This window comes from Corvus cornix, chromosome 2 (genome assembly GCF_000738735.6).
Source record: "Corvus cornix cornix isolate S_Up_H32 chromosome 2, ASM73873v5, whole genome shotgun sequence".
Lineage (NCBI taxonomy): Eukaryota > Metazoa > Chordata > Aves > Passeriformes > Corvidae > Corvus > Corvus cornix.
In genome coordinates, this window is record NC_046333.1 from 109,290,055 (window position 1) to 109,305,304 (window position 15,250).

At 35.9% G+C, this 15,250-nt stretch overlaps 1 long non-coding RNA gene across 1 annotated transcript; it reads left to right on the top strand.

Moving 5' to 3' along the window:
* The first annotated feature begins 4,006 nt into the window (after positions 1-4,006).
* LOC120411691 lies at positions 4,007-6,206 on the top strand. The gene is made up of 2 exons (XR_005604195.1): positions 4,007-4,042; positions 5,819-6,206. It is a non-coding gene; the product is annotated as an uncharacterized LOC120411691 (long non-coding RNA).
* Positions 6,207-15,250: the final 9,044 nt, after the last annotated feature.

Consider the following 15,250-nt stretch of genomic DNA (forward strand, 5'->3'; position numbering starts at 1 on the left):
ACTGAAAACCTGTATGACAAGCAGTAGGGCTGCACAACACAAAATATGGTTTTATAGCATAAATATTCACTTGTGTCAAAAATATAGGAGCTGTTCTAAATGGAGAATTCTAATTATGCACAGTTTGTTCCTCACTCAGTCTCAGCTACTTGAACTCTTTCATTTGAGGTGTTTGACCTTCACTACAAGAACAAAACAGAAAGAGTAAATATCTCCCTCCCCACCCCCCCGCACCCCCCCAATTCTGCAGCAGCAGAGTTTTTCCACTTAATTTTGGTATATTTAGCTCCCTGAAAGCATTTGGAGACAATAGCTAGGTTGGTTAGTTGGGGTTTTTTTAATCTCAAACAAATAAAAATGCACTCCCCAAATACGAGAAAACATTTTATATCTGTAGGAACAAGAACAACTTTTATCCAAGGCTGATTGATAATGTAAGCTAATCAATGGTACAGGAAATGGTACAGGTGAGACATATAAGGTTTTTGTTTTCAAGAACAACTTTAGAATTTAATATACAAGAGGCTCGAACCTTACTAGAGCCTCAAATAACTCTTTCCTCTCTCTTGAATTGGTGTTCCTACTGTGTACAACAGATGCTCCTGTGGCATTCCTCTGAATTTCTGAGTTGCGCCAGTTGTCTTTACAGTTGTTTGCAGCTTCAGATCTAGAGCTTCAAATTAGTGCCCTAAGGGCACTGTATGATATTTATGATATTTTATTAAAAGAAAAGAAAAAAAAAAAACCAAACAAATAAGGAAGAAGCTAAGAAGAAATTAAACCTAAGGAGAAAAGAACGAACTGACTGCTTAGTTGAGCTGAACTTAAATAAATTGTAGCAACTCATGTAATCATCTTATTCTCATTTGGATTATTAATGGCCTTTAGTTTAAGCAGTGTCACAATAATGTGTCAATTCAGCTGGAGATACATAGCTGTTAAAGAGAAGGAAATGGACATCAATATTTCAGAGCCTGACTGAAATGAAACCTGAAGAATATCCCACAGATAATAGAAAAATCAAAAGAAAAAAGTAAGACAGCAACATCAGTCTGTAGAATTTCCTGTGAACAGCTTGGAACTTTACCAATTGCATTCAGTTCAAACACCATGAACAACCTCAGTTTCTTATCCCTCTTTGCAATAAACAAACTCAACCAGAAAGGAATGGAAACAAAGCCTGCCTGCTTGTTAAAAGACAGACAGATATACACACATGCACACTTTAGCAAATATTTGGAATCAGTGACAGACTGAAGACACAAGGACCAGATAATACAATCAGTCACAGAATCAGAATATCCAGAGTTCGAAGGACTCCACAAGGATCACTGAAGTCCAGCTCCTGGTCTCTTTACAGAACAACTCCGAGCATCACACCATGTGCCTGAGAGCATTGTCCAAATTCTTCTTGAAATGAAGAATTCTGTCAGATTTTCATGTATGCAGATAGCTTCAGCGTTGGGCTGTGTTGTTGCAGGGTGGGACAATAGCTGCTCCTGCATTTTGTTCAATGCCTCCTGTAAGACAAGTGCTTGCCCAAAGGAAAACACAAATTCTCTCAGCTTCCTGCAACATTAAGGCTGCAGAGATAAGTATGGGTGGACCAAACACTATGAAAATGGTTCTCATGTTTTGTTTTATAGGAAGAAACCTCCTCAAACCAGCCAAACCCTTCCCCCTTCTGCCCCCTTACATGTCTAAATATTGGCAAAGTTTACAGTTTTTCAATGTTGTGCCTAATTTTCTGGGTAGTTAACTGAAAAACAGATTTTAGGTACAGTTGGCACATCCAAGAACAGAAGTTCATTTTAAATGAGTTGAAAGTATTAACATTTAAACATGTAAACTCCCTTTCTGGGATATTGGTCCAGATACAGGTTCTTAAAAACAGATAAATGGCATTTAAAATTCAATCTGTGACCATAACTTACTAAAAAATATTTGTTTTCATGTGCACTAGAATGCAAAATCATCATATCTTTCATCACACTTTCATAAACACTAAAAAATATATTGTAAATGAAAGGCTGTTCTGCAAGTATTGAAGGTCAGGGAAGCCATCTTTAAACAGTCCTTTGAAGGAGACACTATCATACACAAAACTTTCTCAGAAAAAAATTTATTTCCCAAGAATTTTCCAAATTACAGTCATTCCAAGCCCCTATACTACATATTACAGAGTGCTGGAGTAAGACTTAGAAAAGGTACAGGCAAAACATTTTATTTTGATAACTAAAACTTCTTAGTATTATTATTACATGCTTGGACAATTTTGAATAGAATTAATATATAGGTATGGAAGATCCCCAATCAATGGAATTGTTCACTGTATCCTCTGCAGCAAACGTAGATGATGACAGCAAACAAATGAATTTTCCTAATTCAACGATTTCCAAATTGTTTGTGAATGAGTTCCTCAGTTCTAATTTCAGACAGTGTATTTCTGTACTGACACACACTTAAGTCTTCAAAGCTGTCGAACTATTTTCCTGAGAATTAAATTCATTGAATAAATACAATAGCTTAAAAAAAATGAAATGCCAACTAAACCTGAAATTTAATGTTGCACTTTATGCTTGTCTCCCCCTCTTAATGGGTTGAAGCTGCAGAAAACATTCAGGAATTGCTCAGGTGGATAATCTGTGTACAGGCAAGATTTTACTCTAAGTTAAATCTATTAATGGTAGATAAGAACTACAGAAGAAGAGTCTGGGTGTGAGACTGTTTTCCCAATTCATGAAGTAGTGTAGTGATTTTGCACCATCAAATACCGTGCTTTGGAAGTGCTCACTTTTCAGAGGTTAATTTTTACATGCAGAGCTACTATTACATTAAAAACTCAAATCAGCCATTTCCCTAGCAATTTATACCCAATTTTACTTTTATTCTTGTCATGGGTTAGCAAGCATAGTCCCGGAAGTGATGTTCTTGCAAAGGGGTGCTTACAACATGACCTGACAGAACCTATCAGCTGGCCAGTTTGAATATGGACAATTCTCTAAGCCACTTAAAGTTGTGACCACCTCTGTGATCCGCACTTAAGAATAGACAAACTCCCCCTCCAAGCTCTCTCTCGTTTCCGGCGCTGGGACAGGTGGCTGCGGGGCCCGTGTGGGGGACAGCGGGCCCGGCCAGGCCCTGCTTGGGCCAGGCCAGGCCGGGCCACGGCTCCAGGATGACCCCCCCGCCCCCCCGCAGGGCTGTGGGCAGCCGGAGTGGCTCGGAACCCCCCCCTCCACCCCCCACTGCGGCCAAGATTTCAGCAAAAGCGGCACCGCTGTCCGGCAGAGGTCGGGTGACCAACACCGATAAGCCACATTCCAGCTGCAAGGCTGAGGTGAGATTAACCCTTTTATTGCTGTGAAGAGCTGAAAACCTGAGGGAAGAGAAAGAGGAGATGCTTAAAGCTGAAATTCTGTTGTGAAGCTATGATATATCAGAGTATCCCGTTGTAATTTCATGAAGATATGGGGGGTGGAGTGTTCAACTCGTAAGCAAAAGCACCTGCGCTGAGATAGGCAGATGCTGACGCAGAAGTAATTTCATGAGAAGTTTGGACAGGGAGAGATGGAAGCGATGAGGACTTTGGCTCCAAATGGGAAAGGAGAAAACCTCAGTTCCTAGAGATGCTCCCGGAGATAGTCCTAACGATGAAGATGAGGAAGAGCCTTTGCTCCCAGAGAAGGAGAAGGGCCTCTGTTCTTGTTTCTGAGTGGCTCAACCTTAAAATTGTACCCCAAAAAACTTCAAGAGTGGACCCTCGAAAGCAGTTGCGGGAAAAGCTGCAAGTCGGGAGAAGGGACTCACACGCAGGCAGAGAGACTCCTCTTCCTAAATGGACTGAACAATATTTGGAAGTGGGCGGCTGTCTCGCTGTGATACTGTTTTCATAGCACGAGCAAGAAGAGACTTCTCTTTCTAAATGGACTGAACAAGGTTATTATGGAAGTGGTAAACGGACTGAACATCTTAAGGGTTGTCTTTTTACATTGTCAGTGGGAGAAGGGAGACAGGTGGGGGGAGGAGGAGAGTTCTGAAGGTATGGTATAATTTTTTTTCTTTCCCTCTTTTAGGTCTGTTAATAAACTTCTTTATATTCTTTCAAGTTTGGTGCCTGCTTTGCATTTCTCCAAATTCTTATCTCACAGCAGATAAACAGTAATGAGTATTTTGGACCAAACCACTACACTAAATTGGTGTTTCCGCCCGGTTACAAACCCAACCTGCTACAATTCTTTTGCTTTCCAGGCATCTATTTATTTTAGGCTTGATTTAACATTTGAGGATGTATGAAAGCTTGTGTCGATACCAACAGTACTCTAGTCAGAGAATGGGACTTGAAATTATGATGCAGGTTTTCTCTACTCTTTTGCATACTGTTTACATACTACCTCATATTCTCTTACAGAGTGCTTTTTGGTTCAAAGGAAATGTTCAGCCACAGTGTGGTTTCTCCCTTCTTTCATCATAGTTAACAAGTTCTTTTCCTAGCAGACCATTTGTTCTAAAATTTTTCTTTATGTGTTAGTTCCATTCATTTTTTTTTAACATATTCATACACATGCAATACTTGGCATCATCTTAAATACAGTATTTTCATTTTCTCCTCCAGAGAATTCATCAGTTTCTGACTTTTTCCTTCTTTGCAGTGGATCTGCATTCCCAGGAAAAGACATGAATTATTTCTCAGCAATATCAACTTATTTTTCTTAATTTTCTTTTCATTTTATCTGCAGATGCTTATCATATTTATTGTCATGCCAGTGTATGCCCATGCAAATCTTTACAAGCCTTTAAATTTTGCACATTTTTAATTTACTTGTATTTACTTTATTATTATTATCATAATTATTTTGGATAATTTTAGCATAAAATATATATTTTGCATGTTTTTTTCTGGAAAACTGATTGTCATTATTGATACTTTACATTTTATTGCCTCTCTATTATGATAGTCATAGAAATTATATTTGTATTTCCTCCAAGAATATCTACTGGGTTTCCATCTAGTAGGCCACCTAGGCCATGTACTTTCTATCCCTCTCTTTTTGTCTGATGGAAAATAATTATTTCAATTGGAGTCCTGCTATAGAAATGAACTGGTTATTGGAACAAAATTGCTTCTAATTTGTTTTGAGTGGAATAACTGCTCCTGCTGCTAACTCTTCTCTTTATGTTCACCAACCATTCAGAGTTTTTTATGAAATTGGCAATGATGTTAGTCAGTATTTTCACCAATGTAATGGAGATTGGACTTTTCCTTTAAATCTTAAGAGTACATTATGTTTTCCTCTCCTACACTCTGTGCACTTTCCCCAAGACATCACCAGCACTCTTTTGTCTTTTACTTATTGCATCCTATTTATTTTACTTCTGTGTTAAACTTAATTGAGCATATACCTTTGGATTTTCATTATTTGTAAGACTTTCTGGTTTAAAATTATTTTTCTCTGCCCTGTGTCCCATGAAAGAAAGTGATTAAGCTTTACGTAAAGATGTACAGGCCAGTTTTTAATTGTTTCTTTACAAACTGAATAGCACTGACCATGGCTATTTTTCAGAATCTTCATCTTGGAAATGCTTTAATCCGACCTGTGGGTTATATTATGTAGTGCACAAGAATCTACTGCAGTCAGCCATATCTTAACCATTGCCCAGAAAATTCCCTGTGATTCCAACACTTTATCCATAAAAAAAAAGGTTCTGTCAGAAAATAAAATGAGATATCTTCTTTATTTACTAACCAAATGCCAAGCAGTTATTCTTGCACTATAGAGCTCAAACAGAAAATTCAATTTGCCTAACTCATATCTAGGAACACGGACATGGGAGAGTGCTAGAGGACAACACAAAGGACATCGCAAAATAACCCCCGCATCAGTTGGCCCAAACATTCCTGTAGGATAAAGAAGAGTGAACAATAGGAGTTTGTATTATGCACAACAATGGAATTGGAGTATGAGTCTTGATGGGTGGAATACAAAACAGGTAATGATGAATTTTGGGGCAATATTTCCATTGGGGTGTTCTAGTGAAGGCACGAACTGCACAGCTAAAAGCATTATTCTCAATATGCTTATCTATTTTTTGTCTTACATAATTCATGCATTCAGTAACATCCAAGCTACAGCACATTTGCATTTTCTTCTGTTTGACTAGAGGACAGGACAAATACATGCAAATAAATGTTATTTTTTGGTTTATCTCCGTTCCCTTGCTCTTCATTTGTCATGAAATCAAATAGCTTGACATTTTGACAGCCAATAATATATTCTTATGGGCACAAGTGGACTGATTAAAAAAACCCCTTACCTGACTTTCACTATCTTTCCACTAAGACTGCTTCTAGAATAAAGAAATTCATGACAGTAGATTCTTACAATTTCTACAGATTAATTTACTCCCATGTTATTCAGGTACTCTGTGATGTCATTCCTGTAAATAACAGTATTTTCTCATGCTTTTTGTGCTATGGTTCTTGAATTTTGGTATATATTTGGCTGTCTCCCTACTGTTTTATAAAGTTTGCCTGGAGATAATATGCAAACTCAAGTTGATTTTCCTAAATATCTTTGAGCAAAAAATTGGAAGGTGAAAGAACTCACAGAATTGATATGTTCTATAACATTACACAGATTAAAAAAATCTGGATGCACTGACATGGGGATGCTTCCTGCCTCATGTAAGGACTTGCTGAGTCAGAGGGAGCACAACTGTGATTAGGATGCTGCAGGGTATATCTGAGATGATATAAATCCTCAGGTGCTTCACTCCAATGTACATCTTACGAAGTTATAGAAAGCAGTCGCTCAATAAAATAAAAAACATTTGGGAAAAAACAGAATATCTTGTTTGCATGCAGATTCAGGTCTTTTCTGCTGTTGAGAAACTTACTTTTTAGTTTAAACTAATTTTTTCCTCTCCATTTTTCAATTTCATAGTTCAAAGACAAAACTGCTAACTCACAGAGAATTAGGTGGACATCTCTGACAAAAAATAAGATAGTTCAGACTTGACTGACTCTGCCACTGTACCTTAGTCCATCCTCTTGGCCTTTGCAACCCAGGGTAGTTTCTCTTGACCTAATTGCTTTTTTCTCATTTCCCTTCTGAGGTTTCATTCTTTTCCCTTGAGATTGTCTCACTTTCCTTCATTTAATTTCTTATATAGTCCATACAATCACTTCTACAGTTTTTACATCACTCTAGTATCTCAGTATCTTCTTCGTTCCAGCTTTGTGCAACTGATTTTTTCCTAATCTCTTTTCTCTCTTCTTTTTCTTATTCTGCTTTCCTTTTCTTCTCCTTCTGTTTCTTCCCCTACTTTATCTCTTATTTATTTTCCTTCTATTGCTCTTCATCCTTTCTGGTTACCCATTTTCTCATCACTCCTACCATGCCACTGATTTCTTCTACCTCATTCTCCATCCCACTCTTTCTGGTTTTTTTCATCTGTTTTCTCTGATGCCTCCTGGCATGCACTGTAGCTCCTCTGCTTTAAATTCTTCTTCTCTGTTGTCTACTTTACAGACTTTTAAAAAGTTATTTTAAACCCTTTCAGCCTTTCTAAGAGAGGCCATTTTTGAACACACTTTTCGTATTTTCTATTACATAGAACTGGCTTCTCAAAATCAGTTTTTTGAGGGAGATGAAGGAACCGAATATAAAGCAAACTTTTACAGCCTGGAAAAATTTCCTCAAATCTCTTTACTTCTTCATCTCAGAGAAAACAATTGTCTGTGGTCATTACAATTAAAAAAGAAAATAATCACTTTTTAATGATTTTTTTTCATTCTCAACTGAAATTTTGGTGCAATAGACAAAAAAATGTTTATTGGAAACAATTAATTTTCTTTCTCTTACTAGTGCAGTCAAAAGCAAAAAGCATTTCTTCTTGGTTTTGGGAGTGACATGAACAATTACATGTGAAGATGAATCTGGTCACTCCAGGTCACTCCAATACATTGATTGTCCCAGTCACTGCAATGTAAGGCTATTCATTGCTATTACTAATTTTTATCACTGCTTGTATGGCAATAGTTTAATTTAAATATAAAGTAATAGCTATGTAAACAGAGTGTGAGCAGTGTCAATACCACATTCAAGTACTGCTCAGCAACACATGGGAAATCAGAAAAATAGGAAGTTGAACTTGTTAAATTGAGAAATTTATAACTCAGAAATAGAACATGAAAGGGTAAAAAATTATAATGTTCTCTCCCTCCCCTGCCTCACCCTGCAACACTTTCTGTCCCCTGACTTACCCATTAAAAGTTAATATTTTGGCTTTAAAGTGAGCAAAGAATTCACCCTTACTTTCTGGGGCCCTAATATAATTTACTCTGTCTGGCATTGCATAACATGCATCTGCAGTCATAGGAAATACTTTTGTCAAAATCCTGAATATGGCTGTTGATGAGAATTTAGACTGTAAAAACGACATGACTTTCATACACTCTTGATTCTTGATAGGTATCACCATCAATAAAATTTTAAAAAATAGTAGTAGTGGAAAACAAAGAGAAATATTCATGGTACAAGCACCAGATATTTGAAGCAAGGTAAAATTGCTTCTAACTAAAATAAACCACATTCAGACAGCCCTGGGCATTCCCATGACAACCTCTAGCTCATAAAGCAGTGGGTTTCTAAACTTATTCTTTTGTTTTGACTAGGCATGACCATTGTCCTCAAAAGAAAAGCATATTATTCCAACATGGAATTCAGGTTTCTCATAGATAATATGAAAATATAAAAACCAGCACAACCTTACTGTAGAAGCTGTAAAAAAAAGTTAAAATAAGAAAATTTCTACACTAGCCTTGGTCACTGACACTAAAGTTAATGTTTATTTTTGAAATAGGATATAAAAGTATTGTAGTATAATGGTATTGGATATGAGAAATGGTCAAGGGGGAGTATGTTTGGGCTTTTTTTTAAGGAAATCAGCCACACACAGTGGTATCAATGGACTTCTGCATAATTTGATGGTGAGGAGGTTTATCCGTGGCATGGGAGATTTGAGTTGAAGAACCATTTTGAGACTCTGTATCTTTAACTGATATGTCCACTGTGTTATGCTAGAAAGGGGATTTTCTTACTGTTATTGTCATCACTCTTTTTCCTCTGGTAAAAGAACTGTACTGAATTAACAGGATTAGCAGAGGGAGGCTGCCCTTTCCCCCCTCCTCTGTTCAACTTCCTTTTCCTTCTCTGACTGCCACAGAATGAGGAGTAAAATTTCCTTTTGCTCAACATCTTTTCCATCCTGACTATTCCACATAAAATGAGAGCATAGCTGGCTCCAGCATTCTCTGTTTTAAAAAGAGACAACCCTCTTCCTCTCTTATTTCAGGAGACACCCAGGTAGAGTAAATCTTAAGGGGAGAAAGGCATTGAATAATCTAATATATTTCTTTACCTACAAGAGATCTCTGTACCTTCAAAAGAGAGAAGTAATCTTCAAAGGATTGTTTAAGGATCATTTTCTGGACATCTCCATCTCTAATAACATTTTGGATAACTGAGGTCACTATCTTGTCTCTTTCTTGTGGAGTAGTTTTAGTCTAAGCAATGGTTCCTATGTTTTTGCTGTACCACTTTTTTTCTTTATTATTATTGGTCTTAAAATAGTAACTTTGGAGCACTCAATGGTCTTGTGCTTAAGGCATCAGGGCATTTGGATTTTTTCCCAGGTTTCCAGAATCAATATCAATTGATCAGTATTGATTCTCAGTGGATTAATAAAGTAACAAATAAACCAAATTATTTTAAAGTATTTTTAATAACTTAGTACAAAGTTACATATTGTTTTGCATTTTTTAAAAGAATTATGGCAACATCTGAAATAAACTGTTCAGACTTTCCAGCTTAAGTAGAAAGAAAAAATATGTCCAAATCTAAAATGCAGATCAGAGTTTACCTTTCCTTTTATTTCTAGTTAGAGGTCATAACACTCGATTTTCAGTGATATTAGAGCCATTGAAAAAGATAGACACTCTAGATACTCTAGTTAACCCTATCTCAGAAATTAAAATACCGATGAATTTGTAGGTTACAATTATTTCATGATCATGATTAGTTCATGTAGGTTATATAAAAAGCACAGGCTCCTGTTATTGAAAACTACCAGATTTGGCTGACATAAAATTATTAAAGGAGTTGTTCCCTGTTAATTAAACTAAATTAAGACTATATCATATTAATAATATGAACAGTAAATTATTGAAATATAGTATCTTTTACATTACAAATATTATTGCTCTTTTAATTACATATTAACATTAATAAAATGCAAAAAGGAACACAAGACTTGGAGTTAATGTGGATTTTTTTCTAGCTTTTGAGTTTCTGCACATTTTATAGTTGTATCAAGGTCATCAGCTCTCAGATAATGTAGCTAAAATTGATTTCTCAATAGTCTCCTGCTGTGCTTGATGTCATTTTCTGTCCTTATAAAAGACAAAAAACTCCAGGAAGAAGGTAAAAATTCTTGTTTTTCACAAGATATTTTCTTTTTATGTCCTATTGTTGCCATTCTTTTACTTGCAGATTTATCTGATGATCAACCCAGAAGAAAAATTCATTATTCCTGAGTTTAATGTTCCTTTCTAGAAACCTTACATACATCTGACTATGCCTTTTTGAATTAATGGCTTTGTGTACTGAGCAAGAAAATTTTCACAACCTGTTTGAATCTTTATTTTTCATTTTATTGTGCTGCTTTTGTGAAACTATCTATTTATGGTTTGATTTTTTCATAAACACCAAAAAAATCTCTGTGGCAAAAAAAGCCTGGTCCCCAAATTAATCAGTGTTTGAATTTTATTTAGTCAGGAAGCCAAAAAACAATGCATAAAATAAACAATTTTAAAGGAATGTTTGTTTTGTTTTTAAAAATAGTAAGCCAAAAGCTCACACAGACAATGCCGTTCTTCTTTTTTCCTCTTCCTTCTGCAGGAAATGTAAATTGACTTCATCTCTTTCATGACATTAATTGTTGTAGTACCTTGCTACCAATAAACTTCCACGTACTTTCCTGCAGAGAGATGGAAACAGTTGCAAAGTCAGAACACACAACAAGCCTAGTTTAAGGCAACATCTGGAAAATGTTTATTTCACAAGTTATTTCTGCTGCTAATTAAACAAGCCAACCTAAAACCAGAAACTTCCAGAATATTAGAAGTTTGCTAATGAGTCCTGGAGAAGGGCAACAGCACTGCACTTGCCATATGACATGAAGTAAATGTAAGATAAAAAGGGACTGGCAAGAGACTTGAAGCTGCAAAAGGAAGTAATGAAAGAGTCTTTAAAGTCATACCAGGGAGCCATAGAAGAGAAGAAAAAACCAATCTGAATTTTGGAAGAAAATGAAAGAGAAGACTGATGACTGATTGAAGATAAAGGAGGGAGAGAAGTTGGTGGGAGTGTGGCTCAGGCAAAAAAATTTAGCAGGTAAACTTTATTTGTGCAATCAAAATTTGTGTGACACTGACTCCAAAGTTAAGGATAATGTATGTAATAATAAAAATAATAGAAGGTATTCCTCAAACCAGCACTGAAAAAGTTGTGCCAAAACTATTAGTGTCAGTTTTCAGAGGGGTATTTTGTTTGAAAAATGTCAACCCTACACATATGATACTAAAAGCTTCTGGTACCAGTGTTGTGATTGTCATAACTGATGGAAAAAAAATTGAGTAACAAGGCAAAATTTCAGTACAAACCTTAGATGAGACATCAGAAGCAATAGAAGGGATGTTTTTTTCATATCTCTATCTGTTTACTTGTTTGAAAAAAATACCATTACATCAACAGAATCTCATTCTCCTAGGAAGAGTAAAATGTTTATTGAATAGGAATTTGGGGAAAGTAAGAAAAAACAATCATCTGATTTAAATCTGCTACAGAACAAGCCACATTGAGTTTAAAAATATTTACTTTTTTGGTTAACAAAGAGATGAGCAAGTGCCCAAACTACACCTCTAGATTAAGTTGGAATTATCATATACTAAATCTGTTAAAATTTAAAAAGATTATATAAATACATGTCAAAGCATCTTATTATTTTTCCTTCTCACTAAAGGTAGTGATAGGTCTTTTTTATCATTAGATTTTTTATTTGGCCAAGAAAATTTTGCTCTTCTTCTTTCTACAAAGGAGGTTTAATTGTGTGAGAATTGCATTTCTTTCACTTAAATTTTGATTTCATAGTTCTAAAAATAATGTATTAAAAACACCAGCATCATTCAACCCTTGTATTAGTTACATTTTATTAGCTGAATTTAGAAGACAACAAAAAAGCCTCTCTTGTGCTTTTTCACAGCAGACTCAAATAGACTGGCATCTCAGGAGAAGAGTAGTCTGTCTCCATGACACCTTGAAATATCCAGTTACCATAGTACCCACAATTTTAAAAGGTTGGTCTTTCCAAACAGTTTAGTAGGTGCATGAAGGAACTAATCCAGAGTGTATTTAAATGCTTCAGTGTCTTATTGTACCAGGTAATAGCAAGTTTTTAAGAGATAGCAAGGACTTTGTTCAAATGCTTGGTCTGTTACTGTTTCCATTGTAGCATCTTGCTTGGAAAAAGAATTAATTACGTGGTGAAAAAGACAAGCAGTAAGTTCTTTTTGAGGCTATTTAGAAGTCCAATTTTTAAAGCACATGAGCTCAGAAAACCAAAATAATTCTTCTTAGTTTTTCTGTTTAATTCTGCCAAAATATTTCAAAGGGTCTGTCTGAGCAATCTTTTACAGATAGCTCTAAGCAAACCGAGTACGTCTCAGACAATTAGGGGCTATATATATATTACCAAAATTTTCTATCTTATTTGAGCTATTAATTTGCAAATCCAATGAGTAGTATTTACTTCATTCATTGTTACCTGCTTTATACTTTCTTACTTCAATCTGTAGGGTAATATCTTGCAGAAGGGCACATCATTTGAGGAAGAAGATTGTGGGATATCCTTCAGAGTGATGATTATAGGTAGAGAACTAGATGACTTCACAAAGTAGGATCCTGCAGACCTGGAGAAAAAGGGCAATGAATAGGAAGAAAGATTAAAAAAAATATACTAAACTGTTGAAAGTGTTATTTGAAGTAGTGAAATAGTCACCTAGCATCCATCCTTTGAGAAGCATGATGAAAGATTAAAGTCATGGAGAAAATGCACTTTAGATAGTATAATGGCTTAAAGAAAATCTTTACAGTAAAAGCTATAAAAAACTTGCTATATTTACAGTATCAAAGATAAAGTAAAAGAAAGTCTGGAATACTTTAAATTAGTATCTTCACAGATACTGCAACAATATAGCAGAGATTAAGAGCTACTGATGGAACGCCCCAAGTAATAGTTATATGAACTGATGGCCAATTTACTTTTCTTAGTAGAGCAAAGAGAAAGTAAGGCTGGAGTTTTCAGCCTAGTGATCTCCGGAAAGAGGAAAGAGCTGTGGTTGCACCACAAAGTTAGCTGCAAATATTTGTTGACTGACCTAAGTTGGTAAGAGTGAAATTCAGTCAAGCTTTTCTGAGTGTTTAGATGAGTGTTCATCTCCAGGTACCTCAGAATATCAAAGATAACTGACCCCATCTCAGTGATCAGGCACAGGAAAAGTGAATGCTACCATATTTTCAGATGCTGCCTTGCAAAAAACGAGAAGTCCTTTTTTTATTTATATTTTTTTTTAATTCTGCCGAAGCATCTATCAAATAAGGAGAAAATTTGTCTTTGCTACACAAGTAAAAATTTCACTTAAGTGTTTAACTCCCCTGTTTCAATCTAATTTAACCTACAGAGACATTAATAATTTGCGTTTAAAAGTCAAGAAAATATTCAATTCCCACAACAGAGAACAGGAAAGGTCCATTATTTACATGGACTGTTGGTTTAAGCATGATAGAGATGGTAAAGGGCTTTCTCACTAGAAGCTGGGGTGCTGAGCTCTGCAACTAGGTCTTCAACTTCTGCTTGGACAGACTGAAGGGCACATTAGCAAAGACAATTTGGAAAGTGTAAGTTTAATTTGACTCTAGTTTAAAGCAAAATAATTGCATATAAGCTCATAGTAGTATACCATCCATGCATAAAAATTAGAGAACTAGTTATGCAGAAAGTTCAATTTGTATTTTAGAGCTCTCGGATTGCCTAACTTAAACTGTATTTATTACATGCAGCACAGTCCTGATCAAGCATGTACAAATGTATTGGCTTGCCTCTTACATAGGAGAAATATAAAATGTGTGCTTTTTGCTATAAACTATTCAAAATCTAGTTCAAATATTATACAGGAAATAAAACAGACTTTCTCTTTTGCGATTGCTGGGTATGAAAGGTAGAGAGAAGTGACCAAAAAATAATTTCAGTTGACCTCAAATTGTCAAAATCATAAGCACAATTGAAATAGAAAATCCTGCTGTGCAATCTAGGCACAGATTCTGTATTTCAGAGTACTTGGCAGGTGAGACAAGCTTGTATCTGACTTTTGGGATAAATGAAACAAATCCATGAGCTTCTTCATCTTTTGCCAAGTAACAATAGCTCCTTAAGGGATATTCTCTCAAACTGGAATTGCAGCAACACAGGAGCAGCTCTTAAACCCACAAATTGACTCCTTACAAAAACTCATGCTAAGCCTGTTTTTACTGGATAAGGCAAGTTGTCAGTAGTGTACTGCTGGCCTGTGAGGGTTTCCTCATACCTAGTTGTTTGCTCTGGGAAGCAAATATAACACACATGCACAGCAAGAGTCAGGAACTCAAGTCTGTTTTTTACACTATGACATCTAACATGTTAAAGTGTCTTGAAATTACAGCAACCTTAGAACCCCTTTTTCTCATACTATGAAACACAAACAAACCCTGACCATTATTACAGAAGCCTAAATTTAATAGATTCCAGTTTCTCTCTGTGAGGGTTTTTCAAACCTGATAATTTCACAAACAGCAAGTTTTCAGATACTTACCTGAAAGAGGAGTGAGTGACTAGTGGTATAAGCTGGATAGCAATTAGAGAGGACTGGCAGATGGCCACTGAGCGCAGGACTGGCAGTGGAAATCTGCAGAGCAGATAGCAGTGCTTACAGTGATGACAGATTGCCTGACTGGAAAAAAAGCTTGAATTCTCTTGTGTTATTTTACCCGGTGTTTTGATGGTGGACACAGAAGTTCAAATTTGGATTTACATCCATCTTTTGGAAAGGTAATCTAAATTTACCATTAAACATATACAGTATCTTTATATATCG